Genomic DNA, 17,919 nt, shown 5'->3' on the forward strand with positions numbered 1-17,919 from the left:
GTCTTCTTGAGATCTAGGTGTGATGCAAAGAATACAAAGTTGAAGTAGGCTACATGCAAGAGATCAGCAAATAGGCTACTGGTCCTTGAACACAATTATTTTGGAATGCAACCTGAGTGATGTTTGAGCTTGTGTCAGAAGATGTGAGGCATTTCATATGATTGTGTATTTAGAACAGTATGAATGTTATAAGGCTTATCTTAACTCCTATAAAGACACCTTACAAATGTCATCTTAAAAAAATGTCAACCCTGTTAGATTTGGTATCAACCAAGCTTACCATGGTAACATCCAGTGTGGTTTGATGGAACAGGTGTTGGAATTCTAGGGGCAGTAAACACTCTCTGTCCTTGAAAGACAGTAGACGAGGTGCAGCCAAACAAGCTGAGAACTCACAATCCCTTGCGACTATGTCATTTGAATCCTGTGCAGCCAGGTCTACTAAATATAAAAGATGAGATTGCAAAATGCAAAATGTGTATTGTGAAAAAAAAGGTGGCCCTAAATAGCATCAATTGTGGGATTTGACACGAAGGAAACTTTAAGAAAGATGTCTTCGCTTCATCATCTAATAATCAATACCCTTTCATGTAGAGAGATACAGGCAGACAGATAGTGTACCTCATTCTGTAGAGCAGGCCAGTGGACAGCTCCCGGTGCTGAAATGAAGTCCAATAAACTTGATGAACTATAACAACACTGTAATAAATTGGAGCACCAACCATCTCTGTAATTCAAAGATCATTCATTTTAATTCCACAACATCATTTCACGATGTTATTATGTTCAGTTGAATTGCAAAGGAGTTTGGCATGGGCAAGCAGGGGTAACATAAGGTATAAGATACTGTTAGATTACTAGCAGTCTATGGTCAAGGGCAATCTATTGGAGAAGGAATGTCCATATGAAAGACTTCAAAGTGTTTGTCTGTGTGTGTTTTCTCAACCTTACTGTCATCCTCTGGATCAAAAGACATGGTTGAGGGAGCTGAGTGCAGGCAAACACTCCTCCTCAGCCCAATGTCACTCCAAAGCTAAGCCGCGCCAATACCAATCACATTCCAAGGCTCTGATTTAAATCCCTCGTGTGACCTAACTCTGACCTGTGATGCCCTCAAAAAAGTTCCACAAAGCTGAGTGAAAAAAATCAGTGTCATTATTCAACTTGTTGATTAAAAAAAACTCCCATAATGCAATGCTTTGTCATTGATTGACAGCTGCAGCATTTGTTCAGTGTAGCCTGAGGAAAGGCTATTGAGAAGTTGGAAACATTGGCATTATTGATGGTTTTGTGGGAAGACATACAGTGGAGTGTACAACCGTAGAAAGCACATTTAAACTTCAGACACAGAAAACGACCAAACCTTGTTGGCACATGCGATCGCTACAAATGTCAGCTGGACATTCGTAGTGGTTGTGGGTGTACATACTATCTATGGCAGGGGTATTCAACTAAAATTCAAATAGGTCCAGTTAGAGAAAATGTCCTCAAGCAAAGGTCCGGAACATCATAATGTCTAACTTGCGTTATGATTCAGTGTGATATATAGTGAAGTAGCCTAGTAGTTGTATCAACGTCTGCATGTAATTAACAACTGACTGTCAGATCAATATAGAAAGAACAATTCAAAAACATTTCAACAATATTTATTCTCACTTTTAAATAATTATAGATATATAATACTGAAGATATATGTATTATTTAAGTGACTCAACTGAAACTAATCTCTTCATAGAGAAGGGCTGCATTTAAAAATAAAATTGTGAAAATAAATATAATAATATTCTTAAAATAAAGATAAAATATATAATTCATTTTTGAAAAATTAAATAATTTTGAGAAATATTTTCAATGTATCATTTCTAAACTTCACTATACCTACTATGTTTGTTTAACATAGTAATCTCCCACTTTGTCTAATACTGGATTTTTATTTTGCAATTTTGAAAAGCTCTGAAAAAGTGACATGTCAGAAACTAAACCCCTGTAGGAGGGTCTGGGGGTTTCCCCCCCAGTAATTTTTTTTTGTGTTTTTAGAATGTAATCGGAGCATTCTGGTGCAAATAATAAAAGAAAAGGTCAACATTTAATATAGTTAAGATGAATAGAAAAATTAACAAAACAACATAACTTGCTAGCAGCCAGATAACTGGACTGAGGGACGGATGACCACTAGCTTTCGCTAATGTTAGTGGGGGCTACTGCCAAATATCTTGCTAAAAAATTAACCTGTATTTATAAATTCTGCCATTACTAAGAATATGTAAAACTTAAAATGTAGATAATTGAAACTACATACAAAATTTTTTTTTAAATAATGTTTTTCCTGTTGCTGTTGTGGGCAGTAGATGCAGTGCTGCTGGCGATTGGTGATTATGTCAATCTTATGTCTGTGTCATTCACACATAGGTCTACATCAGGGTAATAGAGAGTCCACATGATTGCACCTTGACCGGTTTTCACCAGTCTTACAAAAGGGGAAAAAACCATAGATAGTAAATAATAGGAAAAAACTCAGCTGTTGATCGCTCGTTAACTCGCTCGCGACACACGGAGCCGGTGAGCGAGCGGGCGAGCGAGAGAGAAAGCTGTCTCTCACTCTCCTCCCGCTGTCTTTCTCACTCTAATCTGACTTATTTCGCTGAAATTCTCGTAATTCTTGCACTTCTCTCTGTCATCTCTCGCATGATAGCTCACTGTCTCTTTGTCTGTGAGCCAGCCTGAGCCGGGAATGCACAGATTCGATTGGCTGCCTGAGTAGCAGGAGGCGGGATGGCTTAACTCGAAAGCATTTCCTGATTCGCTAAACCAGTACCGTAAAGTCTAGAAAAGCTGCGCCGGTCAAAATAGAAGCGCCCCGTCAAAATTTTAAATACTTAAATAATTGATTGACTACAGGTCCGGGTCCGTATAGGACGGCGTCTGGGTCCGGACCCGGACCGCGGTCCGCCTGTTAGTGACCCCCGATCTATGGTGTCAAGCAAAACAACCAAACAAGTATGGTGGGAAAGCAGTGAGAAACATTAAGTAAACATTGGCATTAGCTCTTTTATTCTGATATTTTTATCTATGTTTTCACTGTCCTTTCAGAGGCCTGCTATCCTGCGGCGAGGGCTTGGGCCTCAATTCATGGAAGCATGCTCATCAACATGAGAAAATGTGTAGGGGTGCAAACTTAACCAACTAAGAGGGAGGATAACAAGATATACAAAGCACTAGACACAAACGAAATACATAGGCTATAGTAAAAATTCTAAAGTTAGATTTTTATTTTCTTTCTTTTTCTCTCTCTTTCTTCACTCGTAATCCTTATCTCGTTTTAACACCCCTCTCACTCCCTCCCTCCTTCCCTTCCTTTTTCCCCTCTGCCCAGCTCTCTGAGTCTCTAACTCTTACTTGGTATCTTACACCTCAAATGGTGCAGAGACAGACTCACAGTTCACTTCATCTACTGCGCCTCCCGACAGAACAGACAGTGATGTGCCCTCGCAACACACTTGCGTATAACTTGCACACACACACACACACACACACACACACACACACACATTCTGACAAACACAGAGATGTGCACGGCTGTGTCAAGTGCCCAGTGGTAAGCTACAGTTATTCAGTCACACACATGCTTGCATTCACCACACACACACACATACACACCCACTCAAAAAACACGCGGATGAGTCATTTATATGGGCAGCCAAATGGACTACCGAGTGCTGCTTCACCTCCCATAAAGCTGCCATAAACCCTCTCCGCCTCTGACAGTTGAGTGATTGGTGTTATAACAAGGCAGGTGTGTGTGTGTGTGTGTGTGTGTGTGTGTGTGTGTGTGTGTGTGTGTGTGTGTGTGTGTGTGTGTGTGTGTGTGCGTGTGCGTGTGCGTGTGTGTGTTTGTGTTTGTGTATATATGCACTGAGGTGGACAAATGACTCTGCCAGTAAAGAAAATAGAAATGTTCTAAAAAGAAAGTTCCACAGTGTAGTCGTCTCACCAGTATACAATAGTATCTCCACAATTATTGATCTCAAATGAACATTTTCTGCTCCATTGAGCCATATATAATGACAGGAGCCACTTGTGGACATGTGTCATTGAGTCTGTTGTATTGCTGGTTTTGGTTTTCAGATTCCCATACCTTCCATCAGCCCAATCGAAATATCCACACTTTAGACTTCCTCAGAAGGCGATACAATAGTGTCTATATCTCAAATTTTTATTTGTTCACTCAGCATATACTTAGGTTTTGGAACCCGGGTAGAGGCATTTTCTTCTATTCAGAGCACACTAAGGTCAGACACTTAAGCTGGCCGATAAGGCCCACAGTTAGCGTTCCGATTCAGTCTGAATATATTGGAGGGGCTTGAGGTTTGGGCTCTGTGCAAAGCAGTCAAGCTCTTCACAACAAACTTATATTTATTGTATAGTAAAACATATACTTTGAATTAGGGATGGGGCCGATCCGATCCAGTATCGGTATCGGGTCCGATATGGCCAAAATCTGCGTATCGGATATCGGACTGACAGCTCCGATATTAAAATCCGATTTTTTTTTTTTTTTTTTTTTTTACAATTTTTTTTTTTTTTTTTTTTTTTTTTTACTATGTAAGAGCGAACATGCGCCGACGTTCGGTGGAGGGAGAGAGGACATCACTTTAAAATTTGACATACAGTACATATCAGTTTGTTAGCCAGTGAGCTAACCAAAGCTAATCCAAGTCAAGGAAGTGGAGAGGCTTGTGACAAATTCTACTATGTAAAATACAGCCAGAGAGAGAAAGACTGTTTAGACAAACAGACCACCACATATTCTAGTGGGGCAGAAGTGATCATTGAGAAGGATTTCTGCCTTTAAGATAAACCTATATGCATTTGTGTATATTTATTGCTCTTTTAAATTAGAATTGCTTAAGCCTTCCTAGCCTAATACATAACATCACCACCAACGAAAAAATGTTTAACAATTATGATATCGTATCGGTCAGTATCGGTATCGGCCGATATCTAAACCCCAGGTATCGGAATCGGATCGGAACTGAAAAAAGTGGATCGTCCCATCCCTACTTTGAATAGTAAATATTTTGGGGCATTTTTGAATATAGAATATTTGAACGTGTAGTATGTATGCTAAAACACTGCAATGCATCTGGTTCATCGAATGGAATTGTGATGTACATGTCAAATCAAATCGAACTAACTAAATAACTAGAAACCGAGACGAAAAGAGTCGCGCGCCAAGAGGTCTCTAGCCAAAATATAATGGTGTAGTAAGTAGTAAGTAAGGTGATAACTTAACCTGTCTATCTTATTGGCCTTAATTTGATGTTCTAATTTCCCTTAATTTGGAAGTAGGTTCCTTAGGCTACACAATGAGAAATAGTCAAAAAGATCAAACAAGACTAGTGCTTTTCTGTAGTGTTTGGTGGTGTTACAGGTTATTGTCCCATGCGTTTCAAGAACCCCAAAAAGACCGGGTCCTTTAGACATTCACTTTCACATTCATTAGCCCAACACAAATGGAACAATGCCTCTCTACAGTTCATATTTTCTTTCCTTTGCTCACATTTTAAATTGGAACACTCACTCTTGCTGCCTCCTTCCCACTCTCTTTCTCTCACTGCCCAGCACACAAACACAAACGCGCACACACACGCACAAACACACACACACACACACACTCAGAGGCACACATGGGCAACGGCCCACAGCAGTAGCAGCGCTCCCCGGTGTGGACAGCTCCATCCATTGTGTGTGAATAATGTCCAAGGTCACTGTGTACTCAGAGGGTGATCATAAAAACCATACTGCTGCTAACCACAGGGCCCAGCCACTGAATTAGACAGATGCTGGGGCGAGACAGAGAGAGAAGAAAAAATGAGCAAGGAAGGAGGTCGGTGTGTGTGTGTGTGTGTGTGTGTGTGTGTGTGTGTGTGTGTGTGTGTGTGTGTGTGTGTGCGTGTGTGTGCCAGGCGCTGAGCGGAATAAGAGAAAGGGGAGAGGGGCTATACGTAGACGTGTTGGGGAGGTGAGAGTGGTATAATGGATGTCCGTCTCTCTCTGATCAGTCACATCACAGTGGACCTTCACACTCCCTTTGTCACTCTTAATTTCACTCTGGCTGGCTGCCGGCTATTATGTGGGAACGTGTGTGTGTGTGTGTGTTTGTGTCTTGTTTCTGTGATAGGCCACATCTGGGGACCAAATCTGGCCTTCACACCAGTTGACCAGGGACAGTTTGTCAAACCAGAGACACTATCTTACTGTGCCCCAACATTTTATTTAACCACACTCTCACTCACAAGCACAGTGTACAACGGCTTGTCTTAATTGGGGTTACGGTTCAGGTCAGGCTAAGCCCTCTGGGGTTAAATGGAATTGGGCGCCGCCGTGCTTGCTAAGCTGTGTGTGATATTGCGTGTGTGTGTCTGGTGAAAAATGATACTGTTGGTTAGAATCGACAATATCAGTTTTAAATCTCTTCCTGTTGCACCGAACAACAAGATTGTTCACGACAGCTCATCTCAAATTGGCCGTAGCAAGCTGAACCTTTGATTTTTATACTGTATACCTCCATAGGTTTAGTTGTCAGGCAAACGCACAAGTAGAAAATGTGAAATATGAAGTGAGGGGGCGCCCTTAGCTCAGTTGGTAGGGCGTCCCCCCCATGGGCCTTGGCCAGCAGCGGACCCGGGTTCGATTCCAGTCCGTGGTCGTTCTCTGCATGTCACTCCCCTCTCTGCCCCATTTCAACTCTGTCTCTACACTATCAATAAAGCATAAAAATGCCCAAAAAATATCTTTAAAAAAAATTATCTGGAGGGGGCTGGGACATTTGTCTGTTTGGTGTGTTCAATGACTTTGGACGTCGTAAATGTCGTCTGCCTTCTTTTCAACCGATTCAACATGTCTAATCGGCGTCGGCCAGCCTTTCAAACGGAGTCATCTGATTGGTGGAGGGCTAGCCTGTCTCTGCTCTGCCACGGCAGTGGAGCAGATATTAGTTTCACTTTTTTCAAACATGGCAGCTACTGCCATCGGTGTATGAGTATGTGTATGAATGGGTGAATGTAGTAAGAAATGTAATGCGCTTTGGAGAAAATTGTCTAAAAAGCGGTATATAAGTCAAGTCCGTTTACCATTTAGCTGCTAGCTGTAGCCTGATATTTACCATAGGGCTACAGACATTAAAGCAGTGTCACCCTTCTGATCTAACTTTCCCTGTTAGATTTTTTGTTTTGCTTTTTTTTTGATGGAATGTTTTCCTTATGTGAATCCAAGGTCTGATGACAGAGGATATGCTGTACAGATTGTAAAGCCCCCTAAAGCCAATTGTTATTTGTGGAATTTGGCTATGCAAACAAAATTGACTTGACTAATAGCATCAGCAGCCGCAGCAGCAGGCAACTGACAAAGCTCTACGATCCAGCTGTACAGTAGCGGCTCAGCGCCAAGCGGCTGACAGTTATCATCTAGCTGCTGAACATAGCGGAGCATTTAGCAGCAGAAGCTGTTCGGCCATCTGATCATTCTGTTATATCAGCCCTGTCTATGTCGTGTGGCTGAAAAAAATGTTAAGGCAAGTTTACTTATCAAACTGACTTTACTTACCAAAGTGACTCTGGAACAATGAGTGAAGCTGTGTGCACCTACACAGAGATAGACATATTACATTCAGTTCCTTGTTTTAATATTATTTTATAACTAAGGCAATGGAACTGTGTTGCTGCTTGAGTGCGGTGCGAAGAGTGTGTGCAAATAATCATAAATCATTACAGCTTAAGTGCATGTATTAAATGTTTTTAGCACTTCAATGTAGGCCTAGATCAAAATTGGCAGCAATACATCCCAACAAAGGAATTACCCCCAATGCGATATACTGTATACTTACAACCGCTATTTTCAGCAATTGGCTTCATTGGCATTCAAATGATAGATAGCCTCGAGTTGGATGCATATATTTTGTCTCAGTCCAAACATTTACAATACGTTTGCACCCCACCATATCTGTGAAAATCATACATTAACATTTTGGAAAAGCTCCATTTTACTTTTATCGTCACAATAGCAAGTAATAGGCCCAATGTAGTAGGTTCACATTAGTTTCGTATGAAAGTTGTATTGGTTTCACTGTATACACGAGGAATTTGTGACTGTGACAGTATTTGTGTGTGTGTGTGTGTGTGTGTGTGTGTGTGTGTGTGTGTGTGTGTGTGTGTGTGTGTGTGTGTGTGTGTGTGTGTGTGTGTGTGTGTGTGTGTGTGTGTGTGTGTGTGCGTGAGTGTGTGTGTGTGTGTGTGTGTGTGTGTGTGTGTGTGTGTGTGTGTGTGTGTGTGTGTGTGTGTCTGAGTGTGTGTGTGTGTGTGTGTCGGCCCACTTCCCTTCAGTTGCACCTACGTGGTAATTAGAATGTTCTTGGTAATGTAGTGTAATGGCTTCACAGGAACACTCTGAAATGCTGATGAACATCTGTTTGGCAGAAAACTCAGCAAACACACTGTGTCTCTGCTTCTCTCTATCTCTCTCTGTCTCTGTCTCTCTCCCAATCTGGGACATAAACACACACTTTACTTCAGTGTGCTGCCCAATCACCGGTGTGTGAATTTTATGAGAAGACCGTAAATGATATGTTCCCTTTGAAAAATATTGTCCAGCCCAAAAACCTTAAACAACTGTAATTATGAGCATATCTTTGCATAATATTCTGCTTGATTAGCATTTTATACAGTCTTGTGGCTTGAACACTGAATACCACTGAATAATTATTTCAGTTGTATATCCAAAGACAAGTTGCACAATGTCCTTTTTCAACACACACACACACACACACACACAAACAAACCAACCTGGTGAATTTACAACAGGTCAGTGACAACACGGAGTACCATTTAGATGAGAGGAGGTGGCTTGTTAGTGTGTCTGTTTGTGTGTGTCTGTTTATGTGTGGTGTGTTTGGGAGGGGGGGGGGGGGGTTATGTGTGTCTGCTTGGTGCTGTACAGTTTGCTGCCCCTACCAAGGTCACAGAATGTCTCAGTGCAGGGGTGTGTGTGTGTGTGTGTGTGTGTGTGTGTGTGTGTGTGTGTGTGTGTGTGTGTGTGTGTGTGTGTGTGTGTGTGTGTGTGTGTGTGTGTGTGTGTGTGTGCCCCTTTGCCAGCTGGCAGAGACCCAACCTGCTATCAGTGTCGCCCCCTTCTCCCAGATCCAGATCCACTGACTGGTTAAAAAAGTAAGCAGAGAATCTCATTCCTTCTCTCACTCTCCTCTCCTCCTCTTTCTCCTCTCTGTCTTGTCTCCATCACTCTATTTTCTAGTCCTCCTCCTGTCCTCCTTTCCAATGCAAGGTTGAAAAGTGTCTAACATGTGTGTGTCTTTGTGTGTGTGTGTGTGTGGGCAGGCCCCGCATGTCAGCTAGCCCACTATCATGTCTGAAATCCAACAGTTTGCACGCCTGTAACCTGAGGTGCGACTTCAAAGGCACCAAAAACATACATTTTTACTGTGATTTCAACAGACCGACTTTCATTTATTTTCCCTCGCTCACTCTCAGACAGACTGCAGGGTGGACAGATGAAGGGACAACGGGATCGGAGTGATGAAGGGGAAGACAGTTGCCAAGAGAGGGGAGCCATGTGACGACGGGCGACTCAAACAAGCTGCCTAATTGGGCACAAGAGGCCTCGCAAGTTTAGTGGCGTAACACTTCAAAAAACACTTTTCTAATTTGAAGCCAGCCAGGAGAGGAACATATAACCGAGGAGCGGGTAATCACATGCGATTGCACACGCATGCACGCACGCACACACACACACACACACACACAGACACACACACACACACACACACACACACACACACACACACACACACACACACACACATTTACAAATGCAAGGGGCAGAGACAGCAACATGATGGAGTCACAAACTTTGACGTGAAGATTTCTGGCAGAAACACACAAATCAGCCCACACTCAGGCCTATTAACAAAGAGCAAAAGACTGCAGGGAGATGGAGGGTTTGTGTCGTTCCAATGACACATGGGCATGTGTAGGCTTCCTGGCACACACACATACACACAAACTCTCACACACACACACACACACACACACACACACACACACACACACACACACACACACATAGGTAGTTACACACACAAGCTTAATATAATAGGAGTCCCTCAGATCTCAAAGCAGTTGCATTATTTAACAGCTGGACTAGGATAGCCTCTAGTGTGTGTGTGTGTGTGTGTGTGTGTGTGTGTGTGTGTGTGTGTGTGTGTGTGTGTGTGTGTGTGTGTGTGTGTGTGTGTGTGTGTGTGTGTGTGTGTGTTAAAGAGAGAGATATAGAGAGCCTCTCCTTTTCCAGCTATAAATACAACACCTGTATCTGAGATATCCCCCGGTTCTCTCACCGTTTTCCTCCTCTGTCTCTCCTCTCATTTCTGCCTTCCATCTCTCTCCATCTGCACGGGTAACTGTTGTACTCCAGAGTGATTTATCGACCATTTGAAATATTGTCTCGACTTCCATCTACACGGCACCTGGCATGACAGCTAAAATCAGTAGGAGAGGACATTACAGGGAGGGTAACGCCTGCTGTCTTTATTTGAAACCTGCCATCAAGGATAAATGTGCGGTTTTCGCACACAAGGAGAGCCATAAGTTAACCTCGGTTTGCAGGGAAATTGATTGTAATATCAGCATCACAAATGATCGGTTTGGCTGTGAGAGGCAATGCTATATAAATATGTCACTGACATGTTTCTACAGCAAAATGTATGTTGCACCTGCAGAGTGAATATTACTCTCACGGTTGTAGTTAAAGCATCCAGCTAGTGGATAAACAGCAGTTTTTTGGATAGACTCAGTGTCAGTGGAACAAGTGAATCAGTCACCACTACCTTGGTAACATCATAGCAATTTAAATGAGGAAACTGTTTATCTTCACAGTTGGCCTTGATGTTCTCTGAGCTTCATTCTCAGCTGCTGTGTGAGGGAATCAGAGCAAGCGCTGTCACTAGTCTCCAGGTTGTAACTACTGACATGTAGTCCCTGCCGTCGGTTCCACTTTCCTCAAAGTTCCTGAAAAAAACTAAAAGTGTTCCAAGGGTTTTATTTTCCGTATCCTCAAACAAATTGCCAACCCATGTGCAGCACTAGCTATTCTTAGGTTCAATCTTCAAGTCTGACAATATTCATTTGTTGGCATACAAAAAAATGTATAAGTAGTTGCGAGTCAGCATGAGTTAACATGTGCTTTTAAAGTAAATCTAATAAACATCTACACAATTTGGTCTTCTGTGTGAGGAATGATGTCCATTTAGTGCTTCTAGAAATGGAAGGACGTTTTAAAAAAAATTAAAAATCAGTCTTATGGTAGCAGTAGAGGAAAAGTGAGGGTAAGTAGACTTCATGCTCTGGAGCCCATGCATGCCTGTAGAAATCTGAATTGCAATCCATCCAATAGTTTAGGAAAGATTGTTCAGTCTGGACCAAAGTGTTGGACCGACCAACTTCCCCATACATTGAGTCACAATATAGCGTAGCTAAAACAAATTGTATTGCCTAATACTGCCAGGGTTTGTGCAACACTGAGTTTGGAACTTATTAAATTTTTCCTTATCCTCTAATAAATGTGAATCACAATTACAAAGTACATGAGCAGCTTTTTTCTTGCCAGCAAACATAGCCACTTAAATTCAGTTTAATTATAATATTAATTCTCTATTGAAGCTCATATTCCGTTTTGTATAAAACTGTTTAGTTCATATTTTTCTGAATCATTTTAGTGTGTCAAAGTGAGAAGAATATCTTGGAGGCAATGCTGCAATTATGGATCAAGGACCCAAATGGGAAATGTCACTAATAAGGCTTTTTTGAGTGAGCCAATCCTTTTAGAAGAAAATAGAAAAAAGAAAAAAAAGTATTTCATTGTCCCTCAGCCATGGATTGCATTTTCAGTACAATTCATCTTCATTCTGGTTCAGTTCAGTGAAACTTCATCACATGGCAGGCAATTAAAATATGGCAGGAAGTGTACTTAAAACTGACAGACATACAGTACATGAGACCAAGTGGGACTGTGCACCCCATCAACTTATCCCTGGATGTCTACTGGAAGCTAGAAAGTCCATGATAGTCAGAGAGTGCTGCTGGACAAATGTTCAGCTCAGCTAATGGAAAAAACACGTGATCAAAAGACACGTCAGAAATGGAAATATTTTAAGTCAGAGAAAGTCAACCGAATGGGAGGGGAAACTTACTATTCAAGGTCTCCTGGTTCTATATAACATGTTTGGAATGATTAGATAAAACTTAATATTTTTTTTAAATACATTTAAAAAATGTCCTTTACATTCTCACCAGCAGTTGACCTTGTGTGGTCCTGCCATTGTCAGTTACACCCATCCACACACCTCCTCAGTCCTCAATCACCCACTATAGAAGTATACTTCAACTAAAATGGTCAAATGGCTTCAGAGCCTCTTCATCAACATTCAGTACCAGTGAGAAAGTGAAAGTGAACTTTTGTATTATTATTTATTTTTATTTTACATGTGCAAGGCTTCATTTAGTGTAATACCACTATCCACCTTAGGCCAGATCATGGATCCATACCAGCCTATAGCATTCAAGTCCCTGCCTGTTTTCCATGTGCCCAGTTTTTGACCCCTGCCTGCCCTTTTCAGCGTTTACCTGCTTGTTTATGCACCTTTTGACTATTTGCGTCTCTGACTATACAACTTCATTGTCTCACATACCATCCAGAATGCATTGGTGATGTGTAGAATTGAAGCAATTACTTAAGATGTGCCATCTGGCAGCAAAAGGGCTTGGGTTATTGTTAGAAAAATATTGGTTCCTCAATTAAATGTGTATTAGGTCAAGACGTCTTGTCTCATTGTTTCCCTAAACTGCCCTAAGGCGCACTTATGGTCACAGCTTGATGAAGCCAACAGGAGTACATCATCAGCAAAGAGCAGAAATGTAATCTCCAAGCCACCAAACTGGAAACTATTGTGCACATTGAGTGCTCCTTGAAACTCTTTCCATCAAAATGGGAAAAAGAGTCTGTGACAAAGCATAGACTGCAATTGAAAGGACCACAGTATTGGATTTTTTTGTTGTTGTCTGGGTTCTCTTAATGTCAACTAAGTACATGCAATTGAAACTAAATGGGCACATCATGGCTACAGTCACATCAGATAATCACACATAATCTTAAAATGGTTCCAGGAACACCACAGTTACTTTATGTCATGCTTTTAAGTTGGGCAGTATTCAGACCATAAATAATATATATGAGGTTTGGAATTAGATGAAACGGGAAGCACACAGTAGGCTTTAGAAATCAGCAGAAATTAGGAAATGTGTGACCAGATGTCAGGCTGTTCTGGGAGGGAAAAGGGGAGTTGTACTGGGAACCAACAAAGGGTACCTGCCTAAATGGACATTGATTGCACATGAATCAATGATGACGGAAACTGCTGAACGTGATTGTCAAGCGCTCCTTAGAATCTTCTCCTTCACATTGTACAAGAACAACTAGTTTCATTAAGACATCCACAAGCCATTAGAAGAAAAGGGCATTCAAAGCACTTACCGACATTGATTTGTGTTCACTAGTAAAACATAGAACAACTCAAAGCTTTGAACCTATATGGTCAAACCATTATGTGTACTTTAGTAAAAAAAAAAAAAAAAAAAAAAAAACTAAAGAGAAACACAGTCACATATAGCTACATAGGAACAAGTATGCACTTAAAGGGTCCAGGGATCAATCAGATGACAAAATGGAAGACAAAAGCGAGTGAGGGAAAAGAAAAGAAAGAAGAAAACAAAAAGGATACATCAGATGAGAACAGGCAGTTCGATTGGGGAGCACGTATGCACTTAAGCTGTCCAATCTTACTGTCCAGCAGTGGGAGAAAAAAAACTGTTTCTTTCTTCTTAAGTTTAGAGTGAGCATCAGGGAGGAGAGACGTGGGAGGATGTTCCACATAGATATCATTTATTTTTTCCTGTCTCCTGCCACTAATTTGCCAAACCAAAGATTCTTGTCAAAAGGGTGAGAAGTGAAGCTCTTGCTCTGACACGAACAGGAACAACTGATGTAATTTACTTTTTTGAGTCTGGCCATGAAAATAAGTGGGCCCACTGCAAGTTTCTGGCTAATTGAGAGGAGTGTTAGTTGCGGTGGAAACAACTTTGTGTGTCTGTGTTTTTTCGGTGCGTCTGTTTGCACCTGTGCACTATATGCTCTTTGAACATTCTTTAATGCAGACGACTTGTAGTTGCTTGATTTTTTTCGGAATAATTCAGGAGTGTATTTTTTGCACGTTTGTCTATTTTCCCGATGACTTTCCTTCTCCCGGGCCCAGACTTGCAGCCTGTAGATAAACACTTCTTCTTAAAAATCCCAAATTCCCTTTTCGTGTTTGTCCATCCCACCCTCGTATTATGGTTGTCTTACTCATCTTGCTTAAGGCTTAGTTGTTGTTTTTTCTTCTCATGTTTAGAAGTGCATTTACTATTGCAGCCGTCTTGCATGAGCAGATAAACAAATGTGGAGGAGAAAAACAAAAACATCAGCATCAAATAAAAAACCCTCAGAAAGGCTTTGCCCTTTTTAGTCTCATTTCTCATGTCTGTCTATCCCTGCCTCTTTCTCTCGCTTTCGTTCACTTCCAACTCTGACTCACCAAAAATGTAGAAGTTAAAGGCATTTCTGTGAAAAGCAGTGTCTTCATTGCATAACACTGCCTGAGGAAAACACATTAAACAGTTATATATTATACATAATACTACATAGCCTATCTATTAAAAACTTTTTTTTTAAGTGTTTCATTTTTCAAAAGGAGATATACATGAGATGGGAAACAGTTTCACATATAATAGCACCCATAGCCTGGTCTTATTTGCAAAGCTTGTTCTTTTCTCATGATCTTTTTCCATTGTAGTATTGAGGTGATTCAGTGTTTCCTCCTGGTACCAGTCTTCATGTTATGCCAAGCTAACTGCCTTCTGACTTCAGTTCCACATCGAACGGGCAGATATGAGAGAGATATCGATCTTGTGTGTTCAATTTTCAACTGTTCCTTAACCCAAACTGAGGTAAGCCCGGAGAGGCCAGCCGGATCCCACAAGCGTCACATTTGTTTCTCTCCCACAGATCAGTCTGGACTTTCTCCAATATCCGTGGGGAGGAGTCCCGAGTGTCCTGATGTGTTCAACATCGAGAGTATAAGCAGAAGTATTGCTGCCATGGCCCCCTACTGTTTTATACACCGCATAAACCAAGCCCCAACCTCAGCGATTTTTACCAGCATCCAATAAGGAAGTGACCACAACTGTAGTAACCAGGAAGTGCCACTGGGGGGCGGTGCCAAGACCGAGCAGTTTTTCTTTGACTCACTTGTTAGATAGGCCGTTTTCAAAGTCTTATTAAACCTATTTACAGCCTGGGCCACAAAACCATTTTAGTCTGTATGTTTAGGTCATATCTCCATGACAACACTGAGGGGGGTGAATTTTTTTGGACCATTTTATCGGAGGTTCAAATGTATTGGCGCAATCTCTTGAGTGACAGCTCTCCGCCCGTTGTCCCTCACTTTGCCTCGGTGGTATACGTCAGCTATCTCCCTCCCCCCGACGTGAGGCAGGGTAAAAAATCTCACAAAATGGCGACGCGCACAAACCAGGATTATTGGATGTCGTTTGAATAACTGAGGTCAGCCCGGATGCTACATCCATATTATTTACTATCTATGGCATAAACCCACAGCGACAGATATAATGTTTGAGTTGCTCTGTTAAACTTTTAATTGTCATCTTCCAGCAAATCCGAAAAACACATTTTCTGGAGGCGTTATGAAACATCAACAATACATCTCTAATTAGGCCCCCTCCTGCAGTCAAAGTGGTTATGTCTTTAAGGTCAAAGCTTTCAAAACAGATTCAACTTGTCAGAATAACTAATGACATGGTTAAGGGTTTTCGTCTTGTCTGTACCCACGCCAGCATTAAGGCTGCATGAATAGGTTGTGAATATGGCTTGTGCCCCACAGAGAGCCCACTGTTTTCGTCGTGCTGTCCGTTTGTTAGCGGACCCCCTTTGGAGCCCGGGTCACTGTGTTCTATTACTGCGCAGTATGCAGGAAGCCAAATAAACACCCTGGCAAGATAGGCGAGGCAAACAGTGGCTCGGCAGCCTGCTGCCATTTAAGGCGCAGTATGACGTCTGTGCTGTACTGTGCTGCCTCTAGTGTGTGTGTGTGTGTGTGTGTGTGTGTGTGTGTGTGATTGTTTGTTTGTTTGATAGGGTGGGGTTTGGGATAATGATGGTCAGTACACAATATTCAAAATAACTTCATAAAGTTGAGAAATGTGTGTGTTGTTGTGTGCCACAAATACAGGAAAGAAATTGCACTCGTGACTTGACTTAATGAGCGTGTTGTGTGTGTGTGTGTGTGTGTGTGTGTGTGTGTGTGTGTGCGTGTGTGTGTGTGTGTGTTTCTGTTCATATGTATGTGTACACACATGGTAGTGCGGTGGCCCATGATTCATTGTCCTTGCACATCCGACTAGATCAGACTCCGCCCGCCAGTTCCATTGTGTCCCAATAACACCCTCGTCTCCTGCCGATAATTATCTGCACGACTGCTCTCCTCGCTTTTGAAAATGGGAAAGACAAAGAACAAGTTTGCAAAAGAGCCTGAAAACTCAGTTAGGGAATGAGGTAGGGGGAATAGAGTGACAGTCAGTGTATGTATGTGTGTCCCTGTGTGTGTGTGTGTGTGTGTGTGTGTGCGTGCGTGCGTGCGTGCGTGCGTGCGTGCGTGCGTGCGTGCGTGCGTGCGTGCGTGCGTGCGTGCGTGCGTGGGGCAGGCGGCGGAGCAGACAGACCAGAGGAGAGGAAGGAGAAAATGACGATGATGAGTGCGGATAGGCCGGCAGAATTGAATCTTTTAATCTCCCAAAGTGGGAAGAAAGCGACCTGAGGCATTTGTGATTGGATTTCCTTTAAGTCCACAAGTAGGTCAATAGCGCTAGCATTGCTCATTAACAAAAGAGGGAGGAGAGTCGAGGGGGGGGGGAGTTTTGTGTCGATACAGTGGGCATCTCATTCATTTGCCCTTTCCTCACAAGAGGAGATGGAGCAGAGAGTGTTAGGGGAAGTTTGGCTTCATGTTTTTTTATTGGCTGTCTGAAAAAGGGTGGAGGAGCGAGGGAGTTGTCGAAGAGAGGGAGGGAGGGAGGGAGATTGGAGCAGCCAGCAAATATAATGAAGTAGAGAAGACTTTCAAAAGGGCATTTGCACTAAATATCAACTGCAAATTCAAAGCTGGCATAGAGGAAATAAAGATTTCTAACACTGTTGAAACCAAGACGCCGCATTGAGCCAAATGGAAATCATCTGATGTCAGACCCAGCCAAACAGAAAATAGGTATATAAAAAAAAACTAAGCCAATATGCCTAAAAGTCTCATTATGTGTCAAACCCTTAAAATGACTGCCACTTGCATTCACCGCTGGTTTTGGCATTCGGCTGAATAATAAACAAGTACTAAAAGCTTGGGATAATTTCTCCAGTCCACATTTCTTTCGGCACAATTAGATCTGGCCTCTTGAAGCACACACAATTAGCAATATGGTGCTAGAGGCAACTAGCTGAAAGGAAAGAGCGAGGTGGCGGAGCGGAGGGGGGAAGCAATGAAAAGAAACAAAAAGGTTAAGTTGAGTGGAGCGCAGTTTGTATGGAAATGTCAGGGTGTTTTTGAGAACATTTATTGTGCCTGGGCCGCTGGTGCTCTCCACATTTCCAAAGGCTTTATATCCATATCATTTGATTATCATCTGTAAAATGAGCCGTTTAAGTATTTTAATATGAAAATACTCAGTCTTAATTACGACAGCTTTTTAA

The sequence above is a fragment of the Ammodytes marinus genome (genome assembly GCF_949987685.1).
Source record: "Ammodytes marinus genome assembly, chromosome: 6".
Classification (NCBI taxonomy): domain Eukaryota; kingdom Metazoa; phylum Chordata; class Actinopteri; order Uranoscopiformes; family Ammodytidae; genus Ammodytes; species Ammodytes marinus.